The sequence below is a fragment of the Camelus bactrianus genome, chromosome 5, assembly GCF_048773025.1.
Source record: "Camelus bactrianus isolate YW-2024 breed Bactrian camel chromosome 5, ASM4877302v1, whole genome shotgun sequence".
Lineage (NCBI taxonomy): Eukaryota > Metazoa > Chordata > Mammalia > Artiodactyla > Camelidae > Camelus > Camelus bactrianus.
In genome coordinates, this window is record NC_133543.1 from 79,071,389 (window position 1) to 79,095,839 (window position 24,451).

At 38.1% G+C, this 24,451-nt stretch overlaps 1 long non-coding RNA gene across 4 annotated transcripts in view; it reads left to right on the plus strand.

The window, feature by feature from the left end:
- LOC105082315 (uncharacterized) overlaps positions 1-24,451 on the plus strand; it is a 48,611-nt gene that overhangs the window by 2,588 nt on the left and 21,572 nt on the right. For all 4 annotated transcript variants that reach the window (XR_836525.3, XR_012507135.1, XR_006720701.2 and 1 more), the window contains exon 2: positions 7,493-7,842. This is a non-coding gene — a long non-coding RNA (uncharacterized LOC105082315). The remainder of the gene's footprint in view (positions 1-7,492; positions 7,843-24,451) is intronic.

The following is a 24,451-nucleotide window of genomic DNA, read 5'->3' on the forward strand; positions in this document are numbered from 1 at the left end:
ACCACTTCTTAAGTTCCTAGGACTCCAAATCTAACTTGTTCAGTAACGCTTGTGAGAAAAAAGTCTTCAAGAACTGAGTATGACCAGAGGGAAGAAATGGTTTTCAGGAGCCCATACGTGGCCTTTGACCTTTGAGGGCTATTTCCCAATAAGTAGGTAGTAGCCATAAGAATAACTGATATGTATGATGAGAGTGAAAATATTAAAGCACTGAATTGATGAAAAATAAATAAATGGAAAATAGGAGTATAGTAGTAGCTACCGTACAAATTAGACTAAAACTAACTCTACTGGGAATGGAGGCTTAGTCCATGAAAGATGATTATAAAGTAACTAAAGACAATAATTACAACATTTGAGAGTTACTTAAGGCACCTAGCAAAAGAAATCAGATTTTTAAAAGTTTATACACGGTCAGTTTCAAATTAAACTTTAATCTTTTGCTGTTCAAATTAATTTACCTTGGAAAAAAAAAAAGAAAACTTCTGTTTCTGGGTGAGGGGGTTTATTCAATAATTATTCAAAATGCTTATTGAAAAATATGTAAAAACTTCTTGGACATCAAATAACTAACAAACCAGTATTTTGATGAGTTAAGCATAAATAATTTTTAAAACATGTGAATTACATTCCTATAACTACATGGAGATTTAAAATCCAAAGAACTAGAATATGAAAAAAATATGTATTAGTGTTGGTACTAGATATTGAGAATTTATTTGAAAAATTAGACTAGTTGAAATTTTGGTCAAGAGGTTATCTGTCTAGTGCTAGTATGACTCTTGTTCAAAATGATTCTCTATGGTTATAATCCATGAATCTCATTTTACTATTTTCTAAGCTAAATAAAAAAGGGGAAGTCTTTTCTTAAGCAAACAAACAAGAATCATTAAGAGTAAACATTTTCTGGGAAATGAACAACGTATGTTAGTCTGTATATTATAGTATTTCCATATAGATATTTTTAATCTGTGTCTGCTGCTTCCCCCCATATTGTCACCTATATCCTTTATCCAATGTGCTTAATTGTACGTGTGGAGGAACAATGCATATCCTGCTATGAGGCTGACCTTTTCCTTGAAGGACTGATCTCAGCAAAATGCCATATTCTCTATTTTCCATCTCCTGATTGTCCTGATTCTCTAGGCATGGCCATTCAGAGCAAGGTTCACATTCGTGGATTCCAGAAACCTGTTTTATACCATGATCAGTTATCTCTATCAGAATTTTGGCATCTGAATAAGTACAGGGGCAGAGAATGACTTCAGTTGCTAGGCTCCAGACCACTCACTGGGCTCCAGACCACTGTTCAGACCTGTTGGAAAGTGTTTCATCTGGAGACCCTTGACTATGTCTAGGTGGAGGAACTGGGTAGAATTTGGGTGATCTCCCTTGGGGAGGAGATTAATGTGTTCTGTGTGTGTGAGTCCGGTGGCTATTAGGGCTGTTCATAAATATTCCAGCTCTGCTTCCTTCAAAACATATGATAGGATTGCATGTCCACACCCTACTGAAGTATAGTGCAGCCCTGCGACTTGCTTCAGCCAATGAAAGGTGGATGGAAGTGATGAGTATCAGTTCTGGGCAGAAGTTAAGAGCCAGTACATGTATTACCAGATTCTGTTTTTCCCTGTAGTATTGCAACCACCAAGCTGCCTGATGGTGGCTGCTCCTCTGGATTGCAGTGATTGGCGACAGTGAGCAATGCCACCCCTGCTGACCCTCCCCTACTGGACATGAGTATGAGTAAGAAATAGACTTTGTGGTCTTAAGCCACTGAGATTTAGGGGTTGTTTGTTTCTGCAATATTATCTAGCCTATTCTGATGAAAAATACGGAGGAAGAAAGAGACAAATAATTGCAGGGCACCCTATGACAGGGAATGGCTAATAATTCCACAACTCTGTTTCTCTTTCCTCCTGGGTACACAACTAATTCACATTTCCCAGCCTCCTATGTAGTTAGCTGAGGTCATGCAACTGAATTCTGACCGACAGAATGTAGATGAAAGTTTTGTGCTCCACCTCCAGTCCCCACCCATGGGAAACCTGCATGATCTCTTGTCTCCATCTGCCACATGGAAACTAAGTATTCTGAGACTCTAGAACAGGAGTCAGCAAACTTTATCTATACAGGGCCATATGGTAAATATTTTAGGCTTTGTGGGTCATGAGGTCTCTGTCATACCTATCTGCTGTTTTACAGTAAAGTAGTCATAAGTACCATGTAAACAAATGGATATGGTTGTGTTCCAATAAAACTTTATCTACAAAAACAGGCAGTGGGTTGATGTGTCCCGTGGGTGGTAATTTGCTGACTCCTCACTTAGAGGAGGATAGAAACATAGGATAGAGGGAGCCTGAGTCTCTGAGTCACTGTGGTATCTATTTGCTGAACATATACATTGAAATGTTATCTGAGTAAAAAAAAAAAAAACCTTATGTTGAGTTAAATGTAACTAATATGCTATCTTATTCCATATTCCAGAAAAAATTTCAGAGTAATTAATAATCAAAACAAAGAAAACTATAAAAGATTAAAAGAAGATACAGGAATTTTTTTTACAATATTATTTTTATAATACTAGTTAGAAATATCATGATAAAAACCCCAAAAACTATAACAGAAAAGATTAAACAGATTTGACTAGAAAAACAGACAAGCAAACAAAAAACCAAACATTTCTATACAGTGATGGGTACCATAGACAGTATTACCTAATGGATGAAAATATATGCAACACAATAGGAAAGGGTTATAATATGCAAAATAACAAATAACTTCTAGAAATCAATACAAAAAAGAGAAGCAGCAAAATAAGAAAATGGGCACAGGATATGAAGAGGTGATTCTTCAAATGAAGGAATATGTGCTAATAAGCATATGAAAACATACTCAGCTTCATCAAAGATCAGAGTGTAAATAAGAACAAGAGGTCATTTTTGCTTATTAGATTGGCAAAGAAGTGTTTTAATATAAGGTGTTTGTGTGTATAAAAAATAACTTTCCAGAGAAGGGTATAGCTCAGTGGTAGAGTGCGTGCTTAGCATGCATGAGGTCCTGGGTTCAATCCCTAGTACCTCCATTAAGAATAATAATAATAATAAAAACTTTCATACTCAACAGATTGGAGTATGAATTGACAAACATTTCTGGAAAATAATTTATAGTATCTATAAATATTAAAAATGCATCTATACTTTGACCATGCATTCTCACTACAAGTAGTCTATTTTACAGAAATACTTGGTGTGCAAAAATATATTTATGTATGTCTATTATAGTATTATTTGTACAAGAAAAAAACTTGACTCCACTGCACCATTTATGAATAGGGGAATGGTTAAATAAATTGGGTATATAGACACTGTGGAATTGTGAAATAATAAATAACTTAAACCAGGGAGCTATGCATCTGTTGACATGGAAGAGTGTTCATGATATATTTTTGAGTGATAAGCGCAAATCAGAACAATGTGTATGGTATGTGCTCTGAAAAGGGGGGAAGGAGGGCAGAAATCTACGTATCTTAAAGGATATGCAGACTGGTGACATTGCTAACCCTTGGGGTGGGGATCTTCCACTTTTAACTTTGTACACTTCTCCTTGTCCCTTTGTATATCATTTTTATAATTACAATTTCTTAAAAAAGTAAAAGGACACAAGTCAAGAGAGACTGAAAGAAAAACCCGATGTGGATGTTGGCCAAAGCCGATGGGTTTAGGGATGGATGGGCAGAGGAACAAAGGCTTCTTGAAGACTCGCTGAGGCAAATCCAAAACCATGAGTCACTCCTTTGGAGTTCCAATGGCAGAGGATTGAGTTGTTATGACCTGGAACCAGGTTTCTTCTTGGAAATTGTCCAAGAAAGAGGAAAACTTGGGGTGAGAAGGGAAAGGATAACCTTGCTGGCCTGAGGGCAAAACATGTTGAAAACACAAAAAATAAATAATGTCCTTTGGCTGAACTTTCTTAGTCTGCACAGGCGCTAAATATTAGGTTATCTTTTCGCTGCTTCAGATTTTTTTTTTAGATTAAAAACTTCCCCTTCTCAGAAGCTGAAATGAGTATGTACATAATAGAAGTGGGTTTTTTTTTTAAGGTTACATGTCACCATGTATTCTAGGAAGATAATTCTAGGTTCATTCAACCTTAGTTGTGCCAACAGGAAGGCAAATGGCCCCGGTGTGTTATAGGTGTGCAGGCTATCACTCATTCAGGATGCCTGCATTCTTCCTTCTCTGAGTGTATTAGCGTTTTCTGTTGACCAAGAGTAGATTTGTCACAGATCTGATTACTAGTGAGATGGAACATCTTCTTGTGTGTTTATTAACCATTTATTTTAAGTACTGCCATGTATTACTTAACAAAGTTTTATTTTACCTCGTGAGTATAGCTTGTATTTCAAAATTCCCCATATGATTGTATATTACTTATCTTCTAACAAAAGCCCACCGGTGCTGCTTTTGGATACCACCCTAGGGAGGACAAAGGAATCTTGTCGTAGACCCAAACCCAATATTCAAAGTAATCTTGAGATTCCTTTGGGTCACAGCATAGGAATGAGCCAAAGGCAAATTCAAGCATTATTCCTGTTGGTTGTAGTCTGAATGTTTTTGCCCAGATCTTCCCATTTGTGGGACTGGCCTTGCCTGGAGTGGAGCCTGAGATGTGGGTCTGCAGGGAAATGGTGCATTTGTTTGCTAGGACTGCTGTAACAAAGTACCTCAGACTGGTTGGGTGGCTTACAACAGGAATTTATTGTCTCACAGTTCTGGATACTAGAAGTCTGAAATCATGGTGTCCGCGTTGATTCCTCTGGGGGCTGTGAGGGGAGAGTCTGTTCCAGGTCTTTCTCCTGGGCTTATAGATGGCCGACTTCTCCCTATGTCTCTTCACATCGTCCTCCCTCTACGTGCATTTGTCTTCATGTCCAAGTTTCTCCTTTTAAGGGCACCAACCATATTGGATCAGGTCTCTCCCTCATGACTCATTTTCAAGACCTTACCTCCAAATGAGATGACAGCTGAGGTAGTAGGGGTTAGGACTCCAACAGATCTTTTTTTTTTTTTTTTAGCATGGTAGTGACGGAGGCAGGGACAATTCAACCACAACAGAGGGCATAACAATGAAGTAAATGGTAAAAGTGGGGTCAAACCCTGACTCTCTGGCTAGTTACCCAGGATTATTTTTTTCAATCAGATCCTACTACCTCTGCATTCCAGGCTGCCTTGCCGCCTCTTTCCCCAGGGTCCTGTTGATACCTGTGCATTCCTCTAACATAATAATTAGGTAATTGGACATTCATCTCCCTGATGAGACTTAAGCACTCCCTGTGAGCAGAGGCTGTGTCTTTTGTTCCTGCGTCTAGCTCAGTGCCTGACCCAGACAAGGTGAATGAATGAATGACAACATCCATCTCTTAGAGCGCTCCAGTCCACACTGCCCTCTGTCCTCCCGATTGCACAACTAAATACGTGAATCTAGACTGACCCCTGTGAAACAAAATGACATAAGCACTTGAAAATTTAAAAAATCCTTAGTAAGTGTATTGTGGCACACTGTGGACAGCAGCTTGTAGATGGGATGGTGGACTAAGGAAATCCAATACAGGGGAGTCCTTATTCGCAGCTACTTCATAAGCCAAGCAAGTTCAGCCAAAGGATACTGCGCCCTACTTACATCAATAATGAACTTTAGATTTAAAGTCTCCGTTAAAAACTACAGTTAGAGAAAGTGGAAATACTTCTGTGGAGATTATACTATGGTTAATAAATAGAGTTCACAAGGAAGGCCTAAGGGAGTTATGTGTTTTTAAAACCCGGACAACACAAGTCAGAAGGGCAACTTAATAACAGTCTTCAAGTGGAAACACAAGGTTGTTGATAAGCTTTGCTGTCTCTGCTGAAGACAGAACAAGGATAGCTTATGCCACAGCATGCAAGAGTTCCGCTGACTATGAAGGAAGTATTTCCCAATAGGATACTAAATATTGGAATGGCTTGGATTCCAATACAAGCTGTGGTTTTACATTTTTCTATCATTTAAATGAAAACTCCTAAAATACACTGAGCCAAGCTCTTTCACTTACTAGCCATGAGATTTTGGAAAAGTTACATCATATCACTGTTTCCTTACTCATCAAATGGGCTTAATTTTGACCTCATAGGGTTATAGGAGATTGAATATGAAGCATGTAGCACAGCTCCTGGCTCATTGTAGGCACTCCAGAAATAGCATTAATAATGAACATGAGAGCAGATATTTATTACATATCAGACACCAGTCTAAGCACTTTACTTATGTGCTACTTCATTTTGGTTTCACATGATCATTTAGTGGGTAGGGGTTTTTATTTCCATTTTACAGGAGAGAAAATTGAGGCAGAGAAAGATTAAGTAACTTGCCCCAAACCACAGAAGCAGTAAGTGACAAAGCTCCAATACAAATCCAGACAGTCTGTCTCCAGAGCCTGTTTCTAGTCACTAAGCTAGCAACCTCTACATGTTTATAGCAACTAAATATTAGCTCTTTTAAAATTTAAAAAAAACGGCATGTTTAAAAATTCACAGTCTAGTGGTCCCCAACCTTCCCACATCCTTTTTATTATCTTTTTCTTCCATCTTTTGAATGGTTTTATTTACTAATATACTGCAATGATAAGTAATAATTTATTTTTCATTGCTATTAATCAAAGAAATATGTAACAGAGCTCCAGATCAATATGAAGTAACAACGTGATCTTATAAAACTGTTGTCAAAGGCAGAACAGCTTGATGTTTTGGTTGGCTCATGCAGCTCTACCATCACACACTTTGCACCAGACTTTCTGAAATACCTGTAATGATTAATTGGCACTCTTCCTTCCACTACGAAGTTCACAGAAGTTAATATTCTGTGATGAGTCATCTATGGTGCTTATATATGAATTCCCTCCACTGAAACATGATAGTAAGTATGTAGGTTTCCTCCCACAAATGATTCCTCCATAGGATTAAATGCATTCTGAAGACAGATAGATATACTACATTAGTAGTTCTCAAATAATGTGGTCAGTAATTTTGGCTAAGTCTAGTTAAAGTCCAGAATGTATTTTCAAAATATATATTCCATTATTAAATGTTAAATGTAAATGTTTTAGATTAGGAGCCCAAATGTCAAATCATTAGACATAGGTGAGTGTGAAAGGGTTATCTGCACCTGGAGGCTAAGATGGACTAAAGAAATGAGAACCTGGAATTAGAACTATCCACTGTGTGTGTGCCTGTGTGTGTGTGCAATTGTGCAGGGGGCAATTATGGGAAAAAACAAACCATGGTGTGCTAGTAAACCACATTTCAGGGGGAAATTAATCCCTGATTGGTAGCAGTTGCCAATTTCCATGTTACTAATACTCCTACCATGGCCCATTTCAAGCTACCAACAATTTGACAACATTATATATTTATATTTATCTTTTTGATTTTTAATATATTTTTGTTTTGTTTAACAGTTGGCTCTATCAAGCCAGCATAAGTCTGCTCCATCAAATCTCTGGAAATAAACAAACTTGTTTATCAGCAGTCTCGGGATAGAGCCTGGAAATGCTGTTAAAGAGAATGAGTGTCTGACAGGGCAGCTGAAGGAGAACGTCAAGAAGACATAATTTTTAAGATGAAGTCTAAGACTGAAGACTTATAGCCAGAAATGATTCTGAGCCAAGGAGGCCACAAAGAGAAGAAATTTTGGAAGATACCAATCTAGCTGCCAAACTGGGAATGAAAGATTTGGATGCAGGGGATCCCAGAGTGATGACTGCTTAGACAAGAAGGGGAAGGGTGGAAGATGCTGCAGTACAACTAGGTAAGGATCTGCTCAACTCAGACTAGAGCTGTTTCTGTACCAACAGAACACATCCTGTCTTCTAGAGCCAGCTAACAAGACAGGTGCTGAGGAATAGGAGGCAGAGTGGGAATTTTGTTCCAAGAATTCTAGTACATGGTGGGGAAGAAGGGGAAAGCATAGTTACTAGGGCTCGGACATAAGATGAACCCAAACTAGCAACACTACTCAAAACCTGCTTCTCTGAAAGAGCTACTTAAGTCCAAATGTGAAAGGATTCCACCAAGCATCCCCTTTTGCCAGTAAGCCATGGGCAGGATAGCAGATGGTCTACAAATAGCGGTCAAGTGCTTGCAGCCATGAGCAGGAAAGGGCCATCTCAGGGCAGGGGATCAGGTAGGTCATTACACTAAAGAGTAAATGACATTGGTTGTGAAGAGTTCAGACATTTCAGTATAGTTCTTGTCTGGAAAATCAATCCACATTTAGCTTCTCACAGGCTGGTGACCAAACTCTCTAGGCTACCCCTGATCTGACAGTACAACCCTTCCCCTGCCACCCATCATATCAGGACCAGATTTCTGGGGAGGAGAGGAGGGAGCATGAGGAAGTGGAGATGGTGGACATAGACCACTCCTTCTAACAGCTTGAAGGATAGAGATGGAGCTAGAAAGAAATGAGACCTAGAGGCTTGAGTGAAGGAGAAAAAGAATAATGACGTGATGACTGCCATTAATTCTGATCAAATTTAGGAATATGATTGCGTTTATATGGGGTAAAGAAAGAGCAGAGAAGTAAAAGCTAAAAGACTAGACATAGAGACATCATCTTTTAGCGCTCCAGTATGCTGTAACATCCTACCTGAGAAGGGATGATTCAGATGTCCAACTGCTTCTTTTCTGCCTCTTTTATAATAAACAAAATGTAAGGCAATTATATTAGTGTATTGGTGTCTGGCTTCCTCTCTGCAGTGACACACAAAGTGTTTCTCTCCAGCAAGATCACTAGAGACTTGTTATTTGCCAGATTCTGTTGACAGTGTCCACTCCTTGTCTTCCCTGGTCTCCTTGAGTCATCTGACACTGTACTCCTTTTGTGAACACTCTACTTCCCTGTGCTGTCACTCTGAGCTCTCATCCAAGCTCTGGGATTTCCTCTTTCCAGTTTCACACTGAGGCATCTTTCTTTTCCTGCCTTTTAAATGTTGGTACTCCTAGTGTTCTGTCCTCAGTCTTTTCACTCCTGCATCTATATTTTTAGATCATCTCCTCCATGCATGTTATTTCATTTGCTGCGTATATCGTGATAACACCAGTATCTATATCCACTCACAACTCTGTCCTTGGCTCTAGACTTCAAGATCCTAAATCTGTATCATTATGTCCCACAAACAACTCCAGGTCCACAAGTCCAAAATCAGAACTCTCCAATAACTTTGAAAGCCTTTGGAGTGTAGGAGTTACATTGCATACCTTTTTTAATAGCCTCAGTGCATGGAGCATTAAGCAAATGTTGTCAAATGACAATGTGGCTGGGTGTTTTTAACAAACATATGTTTAAATTTCATTTCTTTATATTTTACTGAGGTATAATTGACATTCAATACTCCGGTATCTATGCTATGTTCCAATTTCTGCCACTGTACTAGTTTCCACTTTCTATAATTTTATATAAATGAACTCATACATCATATAATTTTTTTGGCCTGTCTTATTTTACTCAGCATAGTTATTTTAATTGTTCTTATGCTTCATGTATCAATAGCCCTTCCCCTTTTACTGCTGAATAGTATTCTATTACATTGATATACTGTCACTTGTTTATTTCTCCCCTATTGATAGACCTGTGTGCTGTTTCCATTTTTAGCTTTTTCAAATAAAGCTGCTATGAGTATTTGTATGAAAGTCTTTGTGTAGCACATGCTTTCATTTCTCTTGGGTAAATAAATAAGAGTGGAATTATTATATGATAGATACATTTGACTTTATAAGAAATTGCCAAACTTTCCCCAAAGTTTTGTATGTTTTACCTTCCTACGAACAGACTCTGAGGCTCTAATCCCTCCACATTCTCAGTAACATTTGGTATGGTCAGTAGTTTCAATTTTAGCCATTCTAAAAAAATGTGAGGTGGTCTCTCACTGTGGTCTTAATTTGCATTTTCTTATTGACTAATGATGTTGAGCATGTTTTTATGGGCTTATCCATCATTCGTGTACCTTCTTTGGTAAAGTATCTGTTCATTTCCTTTGCCTGTTTAAAAAAATGTGTTATTTTGAGAGTTCTTTAAATATTCTGAATATAAGTTCTTTATCATATACATAATTTGCAAATATTTCCCCCAGTCTGTGGCATGTCTGTTTATTCTTTTAACTATGTCTTTTGAAGAGCAGAAATTTTTAATTTTTGTGAGGTTCAGTTTGTTCTTTTATGGATTGTGCTTTTGGTATCACATTCAAAAAAATCTTTGCCTTACCAAAGGTCACAAAAATATCCTATGTTTTCTTCCAGCAATTTGATAATTTTAGATTTTACAGTTAGATTGATGATCCATTTTGAGCTAATGTTTGTGTATAGAGAGAGCTATGAACTGAAGTTCACTGTTTTGCATATGGATGTTTAATTTGTTCAAACACATATACAATTTCAACAAATTACAAAGGAGTCTGTCCTTGTAAATCAGTGGAAGCCTTACTTTAAAAATTTGTAATAAAAAATAATATGTAAATAGCCCGAACTACCTCCTTGCCTGATTTTTAAAAACGTATTTTTACTTATTCTATTTTCAAGGTATCTCATTAACTTTTTAATTTTTATAGTAAAGGAATAAATTGACATTTGTACCTTGTGTCCCATTGGCTTATCAGCTTATCAAGTTTGATCCGGATTGTTCCTAGGCGTCTCAGGGTGGGAGAGGAATAATGGGAAGCAGGGGAGGTATGAACTAGGGATAAATGTGCCTAATTGATACCTCATTAAAATGCTCATAACTCTGAACTGACACATTTGCGAGCCTCTAGGATTATTGCATGAAGCATCTTTTCTGTGTGGCTTTTGACCCAGGCGAGAATGGAATACTTCTATCAGTATGTCTATGTCTGTGTATTTTATTAGGAGTCAGGAAGAAGACAGCTGATTTCAAATCTTGTTTATTTCAGTTTAGTAGAGAGAGAAGTCCTGGGACAAACCCATCTTCCCTCTTTGGAATGGCCCACCAGAGCTTAACAGAAAATGACTCAAATACCTGTAGTGGTCTGTGAAGTCCTAAAGCGTTCTTGGGCTGGAGATGACAAATGGGCATTCTTGCCTGCTCATGCAGCTGAGAGGAACCTTATTGTGGGTATTGGGAAGTATCCTCTCTTTTTTGACCATTTTCTGAAAAGTATCCACTTTTTAAAATGAGACATGGTTTATCAGTAGCATCCTAAGTCATCTTCTGCAGTTCCCCTTCTGGTACTTTCTTCTCCTTTCTAGTATCCAAGGCTCATGCTTTCAATTGCTGTCTCCCTTCCTCAAATCTAAACCTACCCATGACTGATGATTATGTCTGAATGTATTATCTTAACAGGGATACTTGCACATTAGTGGAGGACCAAAGCTTAGCCAAAGGACTTTCTAAGGTAGGAATGCTAGGGCTCACTGAGCCAGTAGAAGATGTCTATCTTTGGGTAGACATTTAGGCTAAGTAGTGGGTATATGTAGATACTGTGTTACTTCCAAGCATTCACTTCCCACTATCCCATTCTTCATAGTCCCCAGTATCTTTAGGAGGCCATGAAGTTCCACAAAAACTGAATCCACCTCTAACTTCAGGTGTGGAACATGGATAAATTAGCTCTCTCGATGCCGCTGGCCCTTGAGATTGGACCACAGATGGGACTAGGACATGAGTTATTTCAATGAGAATGAATCTCAGGACTTGTGCAGAAAGTATCAGAAGTTTCTTCTCTATTTCTCCAAGCCCTGGATTGTAAAATTGTAAGGGCTGAAATTGCTGCCACCATGAGAGAAAAGCTTCTGTTTGAAACTTGGAAATGAAGCCAACACTGTAGATGGCAGAAGGGATATTCAATGAGAAAGCTTCTTGGAGATGGAATTGAGAGGCTAGGTCAAACTTCACTTGATTACTTCAAGACTGTTCAATCGTGTGAAGCAGTGTATTTCCTTTTTCTTTAATGCCTGTTGCTTAACTAAAGGAAAGCTACAGTTGGGTATTTTAAGGTTGCAAGGAACTAAGATCTGTTCAGCTTTCCTCAGGTTTATTAGGATATAGCAGAACACCTCAGTACGTCTCCTGAAAAACTGAAAACTGGTTCAAGAAATAGTTGAGCTTTAGCAAATTTAATTTTTTAAAACGCCTCAGAAATTAATATCTAACCCTATTCTGGTGCTCTACTAGGTTGGTGCTTTACCTGCTTTCTGCTCCAAATGCTACTAGTTACCTGATTCTCTTCCATTTTGTGTCAAAGTCAAATCTTAGGTCAGGTCAGCCAGTTAGTTACAATTCCAAAATCTCTCAAACATTACTGGCTGCCTGGTCCACTCCACTCTGGCACAGATAAGATGATGTGTTAAAAAGCATGGCAATCAACGAGGGGTAAGGAAATCTTCAGCGGTAGGCTCTGGGAGTGGAAGTCACTCCAAGCTTTTGCAGGAGGGAGTCTGTTGGGCACCACGCATAGGCTTTGCTAGACAGTGTGCTTTCTGGAATCTCAAAACTTGTGATGGGTCCTGTGCAAGAGCTGAAGGAGCCAGGGAGCTGAGAGTTGGCAGGGATCTGACCATGAGTTTGTAGGAACTTCTGGAAAGGTCTTGTTGGCAATTCCTATGTAGTCATATAATGAAAGTGTTAAAACACAAATTTGACAAAAATCACACGGGGATGTAAATGCAAAGATGATGTAGGTAGGGCCCTGGAGTGTCTCATCTGACTCTATCAACCAACTTTCCTGTCCTTGGCTTCTGGTTGGATTCAGTCAAGACGGAGCCATTGTAAAAGATGGAAGAGATGGAAGGGAGTAATATTGGACTATTTATGCCCCTGGCTCCATTCCTATGGGACTGCCTCAGGCTGGCTGTGTCCCTTGACCAAAGGTCAGTGCTCTGCATTCTGAAGATACAGCTCCTCTCAAGGTGATCTTTTCTACATGATTCTTTTCCTGGTTTCTGGTAACTGTTCCTTGCCCTCTGCTGTTACCAGCTCTGATCTGACACTACCTCTTTTTGTTCCTCTATGTCCTAATTACACCCTTAGAGATAGTCCCCTTCTGAATAAATCTCAGTTTTCTCCTAGTTTGTGACTTATCTATTCTTTCTCTTAACAGTGTCTTTTGATGAGTAGAAGTTTTTGTTTTTGGTAAAATCTAATTTATCATTTTTCCAAAGCAGTGGTTGCTTTTGCATCCTGTCTAAGAAAACGTTGCCTATCTCCAAATCATGAAACTATTTTCATAGGTTCTCTTCTGATAACATTATGATTTTATCTTATATATTTACACCTCTAATCCACTGCAAATTAATAATTGTGTACAATGTGAGCTAGGAGTCAGATTTTTTTCTCCATATGGATAAACCAGTTATTCCAGTGTCTTTTGTTGAAAAGATTCTTTTCACTACTGAATTGCTCATATTAGTGTGGTTGGATTTATGCCTACCATGTTGTTATTCATTTTATGTTTGTTCTTGCTGTTCATTTGTTCCTCTATTTCTCCTTTTATGCCTTCTTTTGGATCCATTGCATATATTTTAGAATTTCATTTTAATCTATCTATTGGCTGTTGAGCTATACTTCTTTGCATTTTATGTTTTAACTAATTGTCCTAGGAATTATAGTATCTATTCTTAACTTTTTATGGTCCTCTTATTCTTTACCATTTTACATAAAATGTAGAAACCTTGCAACTGTAGAGGTTGCAACCTTTACCCCCTTTTTCCTTTATGCTATAATGGGCCTATTTATTGCATCTCTATATATTATAAATCTCACAAGATAATGTTATAATTTTTGCTCTAAGCTGTATGCATTCTTAAAGGTTAAAGAAAAAAGAGGTTTTTATAATTACCCAGCTATTTGCTGTTTCCAATGTTCTTTATTCCTTCCTGAGGATCCCAGTTTCCATCTAGTATCATTTCCTTCAGCCTGAAGAATGTCCTTGGTATTTCTTGTAGTGGACTTCTGATGATGAATCCTTTTAGCTTCTTTTTCGTAAATCTGAAAAATGTTTTGATTTCATCTTTATTCCTGAAGGATATTTTCACTGGATATAATTGTTTCAGTACCCTAAATATGTCTCTCCACTGTATTCTGTCCTCCATTGCTTCAACACAAAGTTAACAATAACCTAGAGGAAATGTGGTATTTACCTCAGGCTGCTTTCTAGTCTTTTATTTTTAGGTTTTTTTGTTTTGTTTTGTTTTGTCTTTTTTTTTTTTTTTTTTTTTTTTGAGGCAGGGAGGTAATTGGGTTTATTTATTTAATGAAGGTACTGGGGATTGAATCCAGGACCTCGTGCATGCTAAGCATGCATTCTACCACTGAGCTATACCCTCCCCCAAGACTTTTAAAAATGTTTTGTTTTTTACAGTTTGGTTGTCACGTGCTGGGTCTGGTTTTCCCCATATTTATTCCACTTGAGTTTTGCTGAGCTTCTTCAATCTGTAAATTTACGAGTTTTATGAACTATGGAAAAATTATGACCATGATTTCTTCAAATATTCTTTTCTGCTCCTTTCTTTCACTTTATGCTTCTCCTGGGACTCCAATTTTAACATTAGACATTTTGATATTGTCTTGCAGACCCTGAGTTTCTGTCCTTTAATTTTCCCCTTCTTTCCTTGTTTCCTTGTTTCCTTCCTTCCTTCCCGTCTTCTTTCCTTGTTGTCTTGCTGTCTGTTTTTAGACTGGGTAATTCTTTTGATCTGCCTTCAGGTTCACTGACATTTCTTCCTCTGTCATCTGCATTGTGCTCTATCCAGTGAATTTTTTTATTTCAGGTATTTTAGCTTTCAGTTTTGAATTTCCATTTAATTCTTTTATAGCTTCTAGTTTTCTGATGAGATTTCCCATCTTTTCATTCATTTTGAGCATATTTTCTTCTACCTCATTGGCCATATTTTAATAGCTGCTTTAAAACTGTTGTCTCCTAATTCTAATATCTGAATCATTTTGGGCTTGGTCTGTATTGATTGTTGTTTCTCTTGAGACTGGGTCATAATTTCTTGGTTATTATATGTTGGCTGTACTGGACTGTATCCTAGACATTGTGAGTATCACGTTGTAGAGACTGGATTATATTAAACTCTTCTGAAGAGTGTTGACTTTTCTTCTTTTTTCTCATTTGGGACTTGGCTAGATGCAAACTTCAAACTCTGTTTCTTAGGTGGCAGTTCATATCTCAGTTCAGTTCTTTTATTGTTATCTAGACATGAGGGGTCTGACAGAGATTTGTGTAGAGTATTAACTCCATCTATCTAAATACTTTCCAGGATAATCTTCTCATTTTCTTGCAGCTGTATTTCCCTGCACTCTGTCTTCTAGTTCTTTAGGACAGAATAACTTTGAGTTTTCTATCAGAGTTCTAGTTGCTTTGCATGGTGCAACTGCAGCTTATCCCTCAGCTAAAAGCCATAAAAATGGGAAATTTACCTTACTGCATTCTCTTTTTCTGAGCATCTTCTCCCTTCCAAAATCTATCTTCTTTTATTCACACTCTAAGCCTTCAGATTGTTGTGTTATTACATTTTTTCCTGGAGTTTATAATTATCTGTGGTCTGATAGGAGCTTATTTAGCCATTTCTAGAAACAGAACCTCTTAATTCTGTAAACTTTTGGAGCGTATTCTCTCATAGGACAGGCAGCTCCTGCATTCTTGCTACAATAACTGGATCACCATGAAATTCATCTAACAATGTTTTTCATATTCTATGTTGATTTTCTCACTCATTTTCTCTCAAAGCTGTCCAAGTTTTCTGTCACCACTTAGTAGAGCCATTTCATTCTCCAAGAGGGTACTTCCCAGTTTGTATTTTTATGGGCATCCTACCTGTGTCTATAAGAGAGTACCACTCAGTACTTCTTGCATCTGAATTCTCTCAGGAGATGACATTCTTGTTTGCTTCCTAAAATCTTGAATCTTTTTCTTTCACATTTCTTTTGAGTTCCATTCGCCATCAACAGCTAGCGATGCCTAAGACATCATCCTGTTTTATACTCTCATGTTTATAACAAATTAGACTTTCCATGCTTTACAGGTTAAGTCTAGCCTCCAGTATATTATTTTTCTCTTCATAGCTTTCTGGCCTGACTACAAGATCCCACTTCTCCCAAGGAAATGTCTTTCTTCCTCCAGCTTAATCGGTCTGTATTTCTATATTTCTCTTTTACTCCCCTGCTGCTCTATTCTTCAAGAAAGTCAAAAGCATATTTTAATAGTATCTTTCATTTTCATAAAAGAAATACATGTATGTGTATCAAATAGTCAAACAATATTACAAAGTTTTAACGAACACCAGCTGTTTCTTGCCCACCTGTTTCCCCAGCCCTTTCCCAAATCCCCTCCCCAGACTAATCACTTTCAATTATTTTACTTATTTCTTCTGGTGCTATCTTCTATGTTTCTAAATAATATGCTTAGACTGTTATAGGCAGTTATTTATTGATTCTTTCCCCCTGTATGTACTACTGGTGTAGTTTGGGTGCACCCAAAGAAGATCTGAATCAAGGACTTGAGTAAAATAGTTTTTATTTGGGAGGTAATCCTTAGAAGTAAGTACAGGTAAGACAATGGGACAGTGAGACAAGGAAGGGCAAGAAGCCTAATAAAGAGTGGTATCAAGCATACTGCCACTGTGGACAGCTAGGACGTGGTCCTACTGGTGAACTCTGGGAGATAGTGTAGAAGATGCCTTGGAATTTTTCCTGAGAAGCAAGGGGCTGAGATAGTTGTCCTTCAACTCCTAGTACTTATTGATTGAGGGCTGCTCTCAGAACCCATTATCTGTCTGGCACTTTCAGCTACTTGGTATGCAGTCAAGTAGATTCTATTGGTCTGAGAAATCTATCAGGCAAAGAGTTGTAAGTGCTTAAAGTTAGAAACCATTGAGTAGCACGCATTGCAATGGGCAGTGCCAAAATGGCAAGATAATGTGGGTGGGGCTCCCATAGCTTATCTGTACTTGTCACAATTCTCCAGAGAAACATAACCAATAGACTGGGGAGGAAGGGACAGGAAGGCAGGGAGGATTTATTATAAGGTATGGGCTCACATGATTATGGAGGCTGAACAGTCCCACAAGCTGGAGAACCAGGAAAGCCAATGTAGTTTTAAGGCCCGAGAGCTGGTGTAGATTCCAGTCTGTGTCTGAAGGCCTGGAAACCAGGAACACCAAGGGCAAGAGAAGATGGCAGTTCAGCTCATGCAGCCAGGCAAATTCAGCCTTCTTTGGTCTTACTGTCCTGTTCAGGCCCTCAACAGATTGGATGGTGGCCACTGACATGGGGAGCTCTGTCCTGGCACAATCCCTCATGCTTTTCCTACACTCTGCTCCCATCTTTGTCAGTTGCCCATTTGTAAATATACCCTCGTCAAATTATCCTAATTTGAGTGTGCCACCTGTTTTTTTGTTTTGGGACCCTGATGGGAGAATGTGGTTTGAAACAGCAGCTAAATGATTTTGAACTAGACTACCTGCTCATCTCCCACACAAGTTTAAGATTCTCCTTCATGGAGGGCAAACCCCTCCATGACAAAAGAGGATAATTTTTTCCCTGAGAACTCACCACATCCAAACCAGAAAGAACTAAGCTAGGAACAATTCAGTTCCTTTCCCCAAATTCATTAGTTAGATACATCACTCCTCTTCTTTGAGGTGAAACGAAGACAGACACTCTCTTCCCATTACTTTCCAAGAGGTGGACTTTATGGATCAAGCAAGGAATGCTGGGAGGAGGAGGAAGAGAAGACGGTCTCTACAACTCAGTGAATTTGACCTCAGCAAAACCTGCTCTTCTGACACTTCCACACTTGCAGAGCTATGGGTTTGTATCAGTTGTCAAACTGGTAGCAAACTGAAGTGGTAGTTGAAGTGGTGGTTTACAAGCAGCAGAGATCAATTAGAAATGTGAATTACTCATGATGTGTGACTAACAGTAAAATAATAAAGTTATTCCCATTATAAAAGGGAATGCTTGCAATCTGTGTTCTTATGATAGCTGTAATTTAAAATTTTTTTCCTTTGAATCTCCTTGGAACTCACCAGCCTGTGAGCATGAAAGAAGTTGCATTTATTAGTAACATTCAGCAGGGTTTTTATTCCCCACCTGCACTGCTCCCAGATCTCAGCCCCATCCCCCAGTGGAATCGCCCTGAGTTCCCCCCACCCTGCCCCTCGCTGGGAGTCACTAGGTGGTATCTCACAGTTGCTCAGTTCTTCTGATCCTGCCTTTGTGAGGTTTGTGAGGGAGACAGCTGTTTGCCAGCCACTTGGAGGAGGCAGGTTTTCACTGCCTCTGCTGCTGGTGTCCTTGCTGATGGTATCTTGATACTGTCTCCTAATGCTTCCGGTGTCCCCATGCCACCAAAGTCACTGGGTAGCCTGGGGAAAAATGGGCTGGATGATCTTCTTCCCAATTTTGTGATGGCTTTTGTCTTCTGGACCTCAACTAGTACCACATGAACTTCAAAACTCCCCAGATTCTTGGTGTCTTATTCCTTTTGGGCCTCTGAACAGACTGCCATACACTGAGTGGCTTATAAATAACAGAAACTTGTTTCTTGCAGTTTTGGGGCTGGAAGTCTAAGATCAAGGTGTCAGCAGATTTGATGTCTGATGAGAACCTGCTTCCTGGTTCACAGATGGCTATCTTTTTGGTGTGTTCACATAGCAGAAGAGGCTGAGAAGCTCTCAATCACTTCTTGTAAGGGCACTAATCCCATTCATGAGAGCTCCACCCTCATGACCTAAGCATCTCCCCAAAGCCCCGCTTCCTAATACCATCACATTGGGAATTAGGTTTCAACATGTGAATTTGTGGCGGACGCAAACGTTTAATCTATAGCATCTGGCTTCCAAAGCTGATTTAAGATTTTCTCCTTAGATATGATTTCTGACCCTAAATCAGCCTAAGTAGACTGGTTGTGATAATATTTCTGGATCTGGGGAATCCCAAACACCCAATGGTCGAAATGATACTGTTTCTTTCCTTTCTCTGCCTCTTCCATTCCCACTCCTCCTTCTAGAGCATACACATTTAGTACTTAAAGATGAAACTGACAGCTGTGCAGGTTTAAGCTGTGTAAGTAGCACTCTCTAGAGTTGTGCAGCTCACAGCCATGCCAAATGGCCCTGTTAGCATTAAAGCTATTATTGCAGACCTGTTGGCTATCTCCTTGTGGCTCTAGCAATCTATTCCTTTATTAGGCACTAGATTAAATAAAGCCAGTAGCATATAACACTGTAACTCAAAGAGTGGACCATGGACTGGCAGCAGGAGCATCAGCTGAGCACTTGTTAAAATGCAGATTCTCAGGTCCTTCCTAGACCTACTGAATCAGAATCTTTGAGGTTCAGACCTGAAAGTCTGTGTTTTAACAAGCCCTTTAGGTGATTTTTATGTGGGTTAAAGTTGAAAAGTACTGGCCTGTAATCTATACAATCTCTTGAGTTTGGCTAAGCTAACAGGAGTTGAATGTAGGTGTAATATAACAAAGTTAAATAGTCATGTACTTCTGATGTCCTCAATTAAACCTCTTGGAAAATGGGGCCAGCAGGGAACTCAAAATCAGTTACTGACCATTCTTATCTTGGCCCTAGTCTAACATCAATACCAGCTGTAAAAAGGGAATGGTGATGCTGATTATAGAGAACTTACTGGGCTGTTGCAAAAATCCAATGAGAAACTAACGTGATGGTTCTTTGCTCCCAAATGTCAATAACTGTTGTTAATAACATAACTCTTGAGTCAGTTGAGTCTCATTTATTAAATTTCCACTTTAGTGAACTACAATGGTATGCATCAATTTCTCATAATGCTAACTTTCAGTCAATCAATAAAAATACCACTGACATTGCTATTGTAAATTTTAATATTTGAAAATATTTATCTTTTATCCATGTTTTTCTATTTATGCATAAAGAATGCCTTCTTATACTACTCCTTCTACAAATTGCTCCTAGAAGGCACAGGATTTGTTTTGTTTTTTCTTACAAGGATGGATATTTTAAGGTCTTTTATCTTGGTGACCATTCATTGCCAATCAGGATCAAAGAGCTTTTGCCCCACCAATAATTTCTGCTTTATGATAACATGCTCGGACAATTTCAATACACTTTAAAGGTACAAATGGGTCTAGTTAAGTGCTATTATTTTTTAATTGCTATTTTAACTACGGACTCATTAACAATTCAAAACTTGAATTAGAAGTAACCTGAAAATGTCTTACTTTATGTCAATGAAGTCTATTAGATACAAATGAAATACATTTTTGCAACGCTCCAAGAACATATCACACCTAATGCAAATCTGTTCTCAGATTTCCTAAAAAATAAGCTGAACAAAGGGAAGACTACGTAAAATATAATTTTAATATTAAATTAACATGACAGAATAGGAGAAATAGAAGAGTCAAAATCCTGAACACATTTTTAGTTATCAAGGCAATCCCAGAAGGTTTTATCTTAATTATACACTAGAAATGATGTTTTTAGGGAGATCAAATAAATATTCATTATTCAACTTGAACTTAAAGTAGGCATTGAAAAGCTTCTGCACAGGAAAGGAAACTATTAACAAAATGACAAAGCAGCTTACTGAATGGGAGAAGATATTTGCAAAGTATATACTAAATAAAGGGTTAATATTAAAAAATATATAAAGAGATACAATTCAATGTCAAAATACCAAGTAATTCAATTAAAAATGGTCAGAGGACCTGAATAGACATTTTTCCAAAGAAGACATACGGATAGCCAACAGACACATGAAAAGACGCTCAGCATCACTAATCATCAAGGAAATGCAAATCAAAACCACAATGAGATATCACCTCACACCTGTCAGAATCCCTTTCATCAAAAAAAACAACAAATAAGTGTTGGGGAAGATGCAGAGAAAAGGAACTCTGTGCACTGTTGGTGGGAATGTTAGTTGGTGCAGCCACTATGGAAAACAGTATGGAGGTTCCTCAAAAAATTAAAAATAGAACTACTATATGATCTAGCAATTCCACTTCTGGGTACTTACCCAAAGAAAAAAAAAACACTAATTTGAAAAGATTTATGTATCCCTATGTTTATTGCAGCATTATTTATTGTAGCCAAGATATGAAAGCTACATAAATGCCTATCGATGAATGGATAAAACAGATGCAGTACATACATACATGATGGAATATTACTCAGTCATAAAAAGGATGAAATCTTGTCATTTATGACAACATGGATGGATCTAGAGGGTATTATGTTAAGGGGAATAAATCAGAAAAGTACAAATACCATATGATTTTACTTACATGTGGAAACTGAAAAACGAAACAAATGAATAAATAAAATGAGACAGAAACAGACTCATAGGGACAGCAACCTGGTATTTGCTAGAGGGAAGGTGAGAGGAGAGAAATAGGTGAGGGGGATTAAGAGGTTCAAACTTCTAGTTACAAAATAAATGAGTAACAGGGATGTAATTTAGAGCATAAGGACTATAGTCAATAATACTGTAACAACTTTGTGTAATGACAGATGGTGACCAGACTTATGGTGATCATTTTGTAATATATTTAAGTGTCAAATCACTACGTTGTATACATGAAATTAATATAATATCGCACATTAACTATACTTCAATTATAAATAAATAAATAAGTACATGAATAAGGCATTAAAAAACTTCATGAATTTAGTAAAATCATCAGACTTCTGTTAAATTCTCAAAGTTTATTACTTTTCCTTTGTGTTACTATCAATTTTTTATCTGTAATTAAATGAGAGAAAATGTATGAAAGTACTTAGCATACGGGTTAGCACATATACACATAATAAATGTTTGTTTCCTTTCTTTCCCTGTTGTATAATAAACTTAAAGAGACTTATTAAATGCCTGGTCGCATATTTATCTTGGCTTTCTCTAGCAATTTTTAAAAGAGCAAGTAAATATGCTTGGAAAATGGAATGAAAACTCCAGAGAATATTAGAGCTATATGAAGACAAATCTTCTAAGTGCTATTAAGTGCTTAAAATATTACATAATCACATGCATTAATAGTAAGCAGTTTAACTTGAGCATTGTTGTGTGTATGTTGTTGATGTTTACATTTTTAACTACTATTTTCAAGCATTACGAATTCATGCATAGAATTCAATTCAGAGGGAAGCTAAGAGCCTCAGATGACAGATGATCAAGTCAAAAGGCATTCATATTTAAAATAAAAGTAAAAGAACTTCTTTAACTATTTTTAGATCAGTGGCAGAAATTCCAAACCAAAAGAATATTATTAAAATGGAATTATGAATATTTGCCTTCTTACATTTAAGAATTTTAGACTCATGCAAAACGATATAAAGATTGAATTGTATAAATCGACAAGTTAAAACAATCAAAGTTATTGACATGCAGAACAGCTGTTACATATTAATGAAATTGTTTGGATTTTCTCTGTTTGTGTGTGAACATGTTTATGATACAAATGGATCATAGAGTGTCCAGCTTTTTTAAGTTCCAGAATGCAGGGCCAATTTTATTCCCCCCCAAAATGAAATTAGGGCTCTCAAAGATTCCAGACTCAAATACAGGAAATGAAAGTCCCTGAATGCCCACAGAATAGGTACCAGATGGAGATCAGGGTTACCCAGTATTTGGGGCAAGGCAGTGCAGAAGATTATTTTGAAGTAAATGACAAAATGAAAGTAACTGAACCATTAAGTACATGCTGTGGTTCATTATACAGCCAAAAGCACCAGTACCGTCTCCGTCATCTTCCCTGTTTAATCATTTAGGTTGGAGTCTTCAATCAAGCCATACAGGATTTTAGATCAATCTAGTTTGATCTCTTTATTATACAAATGAGGCTCAGAAAGATTAAGTGACTAGTTCAAATCACAAAGGCAATAAGTAGAAGAATAGGGTCTTGAACTCTGCTCTCTCTGTTCTCAGCCCAGAGCTTTCCCCATTCGTTCCTAAGGCCTTTTTCCATTATCAGCATCAAAAATGCTGCCTGGGGACTGAAATCAAAGTGAGCCTCTGCCTTTGGGGTTGTGGACAGGGAGGGATGCCAGCCCTGCCCAGACTTGCCTGGAGGTTGAGACTGGTATGAGGGAGGAATCCTGGGAACGGTGGAACATAACATCAAGGGTGAGTGTGTGGTATGTGAAGATAAACCTGCAGAGGCAGACCAACCACACTGTGGGGCCCTCAACTGCCAGGCTACTGAATTTGAAATTTATTTGACCGGCCAAGGGGTGCCCCTCCTGGTTCCTGGCACAGTGTAGGTATTAATGTATATTTGTTAACATGAATGAGTGAGCTGTTTGTAGTTTGTGAGCTGATTCTGGGACATGTTCTTAGCAGAGATGCACTTCAGGCTGTGTTAGACCTTCAGTGAGATTTGGCTGAGTTTCGAGGAGGCTGGCAGTTGCAAGAGTAGATTCAACCCTAAAGATGAGAAAGAGTGAGTTATACAATTTATATATGTATATATAATTTTAATACTCTTATTGGTATATAATTAGATTTTTTTTAAATAAAAAGATTGCTCATGGTTGAATCTTGCATATGTAATTTTAGGTGAGAGAAGCCAGACACAAAACGTGTCAGTTCAAGTCTTTTAGGAAGCAGATGCCAGGATAGGATTGAAGCCCAACAGATGTAACGTGTAAAATAAAGGGAAAGGGGGATGGAAATAGGCAGCGTGGGTGGTCATACTACAGTGCAGGTCTGACACCTGTGAAAGGAGACAGAGAAGGAAGGAGGCTTGGTAAGAAGGGACTCCAGGCTAATGGGGATCCCTGGACCACAGCTTGCCCATTAGAGGGTCCTGCATGGAGCAGAGTAGCTTGGCTCTGGCACCCCTGCCCTGCTCTTGGAGGGGAGAAAAAAGACGTATTTTGTGGTCTATTCTTGGAATGCAAGAGTTGAACCCACACTTGGTCAACTACAGGACAGAAAAGTGTCAATATGTAGACTTGGGGCATCAACTGAATTATCTGAAGTATGAGACTGAATTTCAGATCCAAGGCTGGTTATCAGGTAAATGGATGAACCTAATGACCCATTGATTCTATTAGTCCTCTGCTCATCACTGATTGTATATCTGGTAAAAGGAGCAAACACAGCAAACAAAGCAATTGTTCCCATTTATAAGGGACAAAAAATGATTGCTTTATAAAAGAGATTAAGCTTAAATACAGTTGAAAAAGTGCTTAACTTGTGGTGTGAAAATATTCATAGGTTCTATGTGACTCTAAGCAAAAAATAGGATTCAGGAGAAAAGCCAGGAGGCTATGAAAGCATTTCCATATTCTCGATCTTAGGGATTTGAGACTGTCTCCAGTCATCTCCCTTGGACATTGTTTTATACGGGGTGGTGTCTTGATCATCTTTGGACCCTCAGTTTGTGGCAGATGATAGATTTTCTACAAAG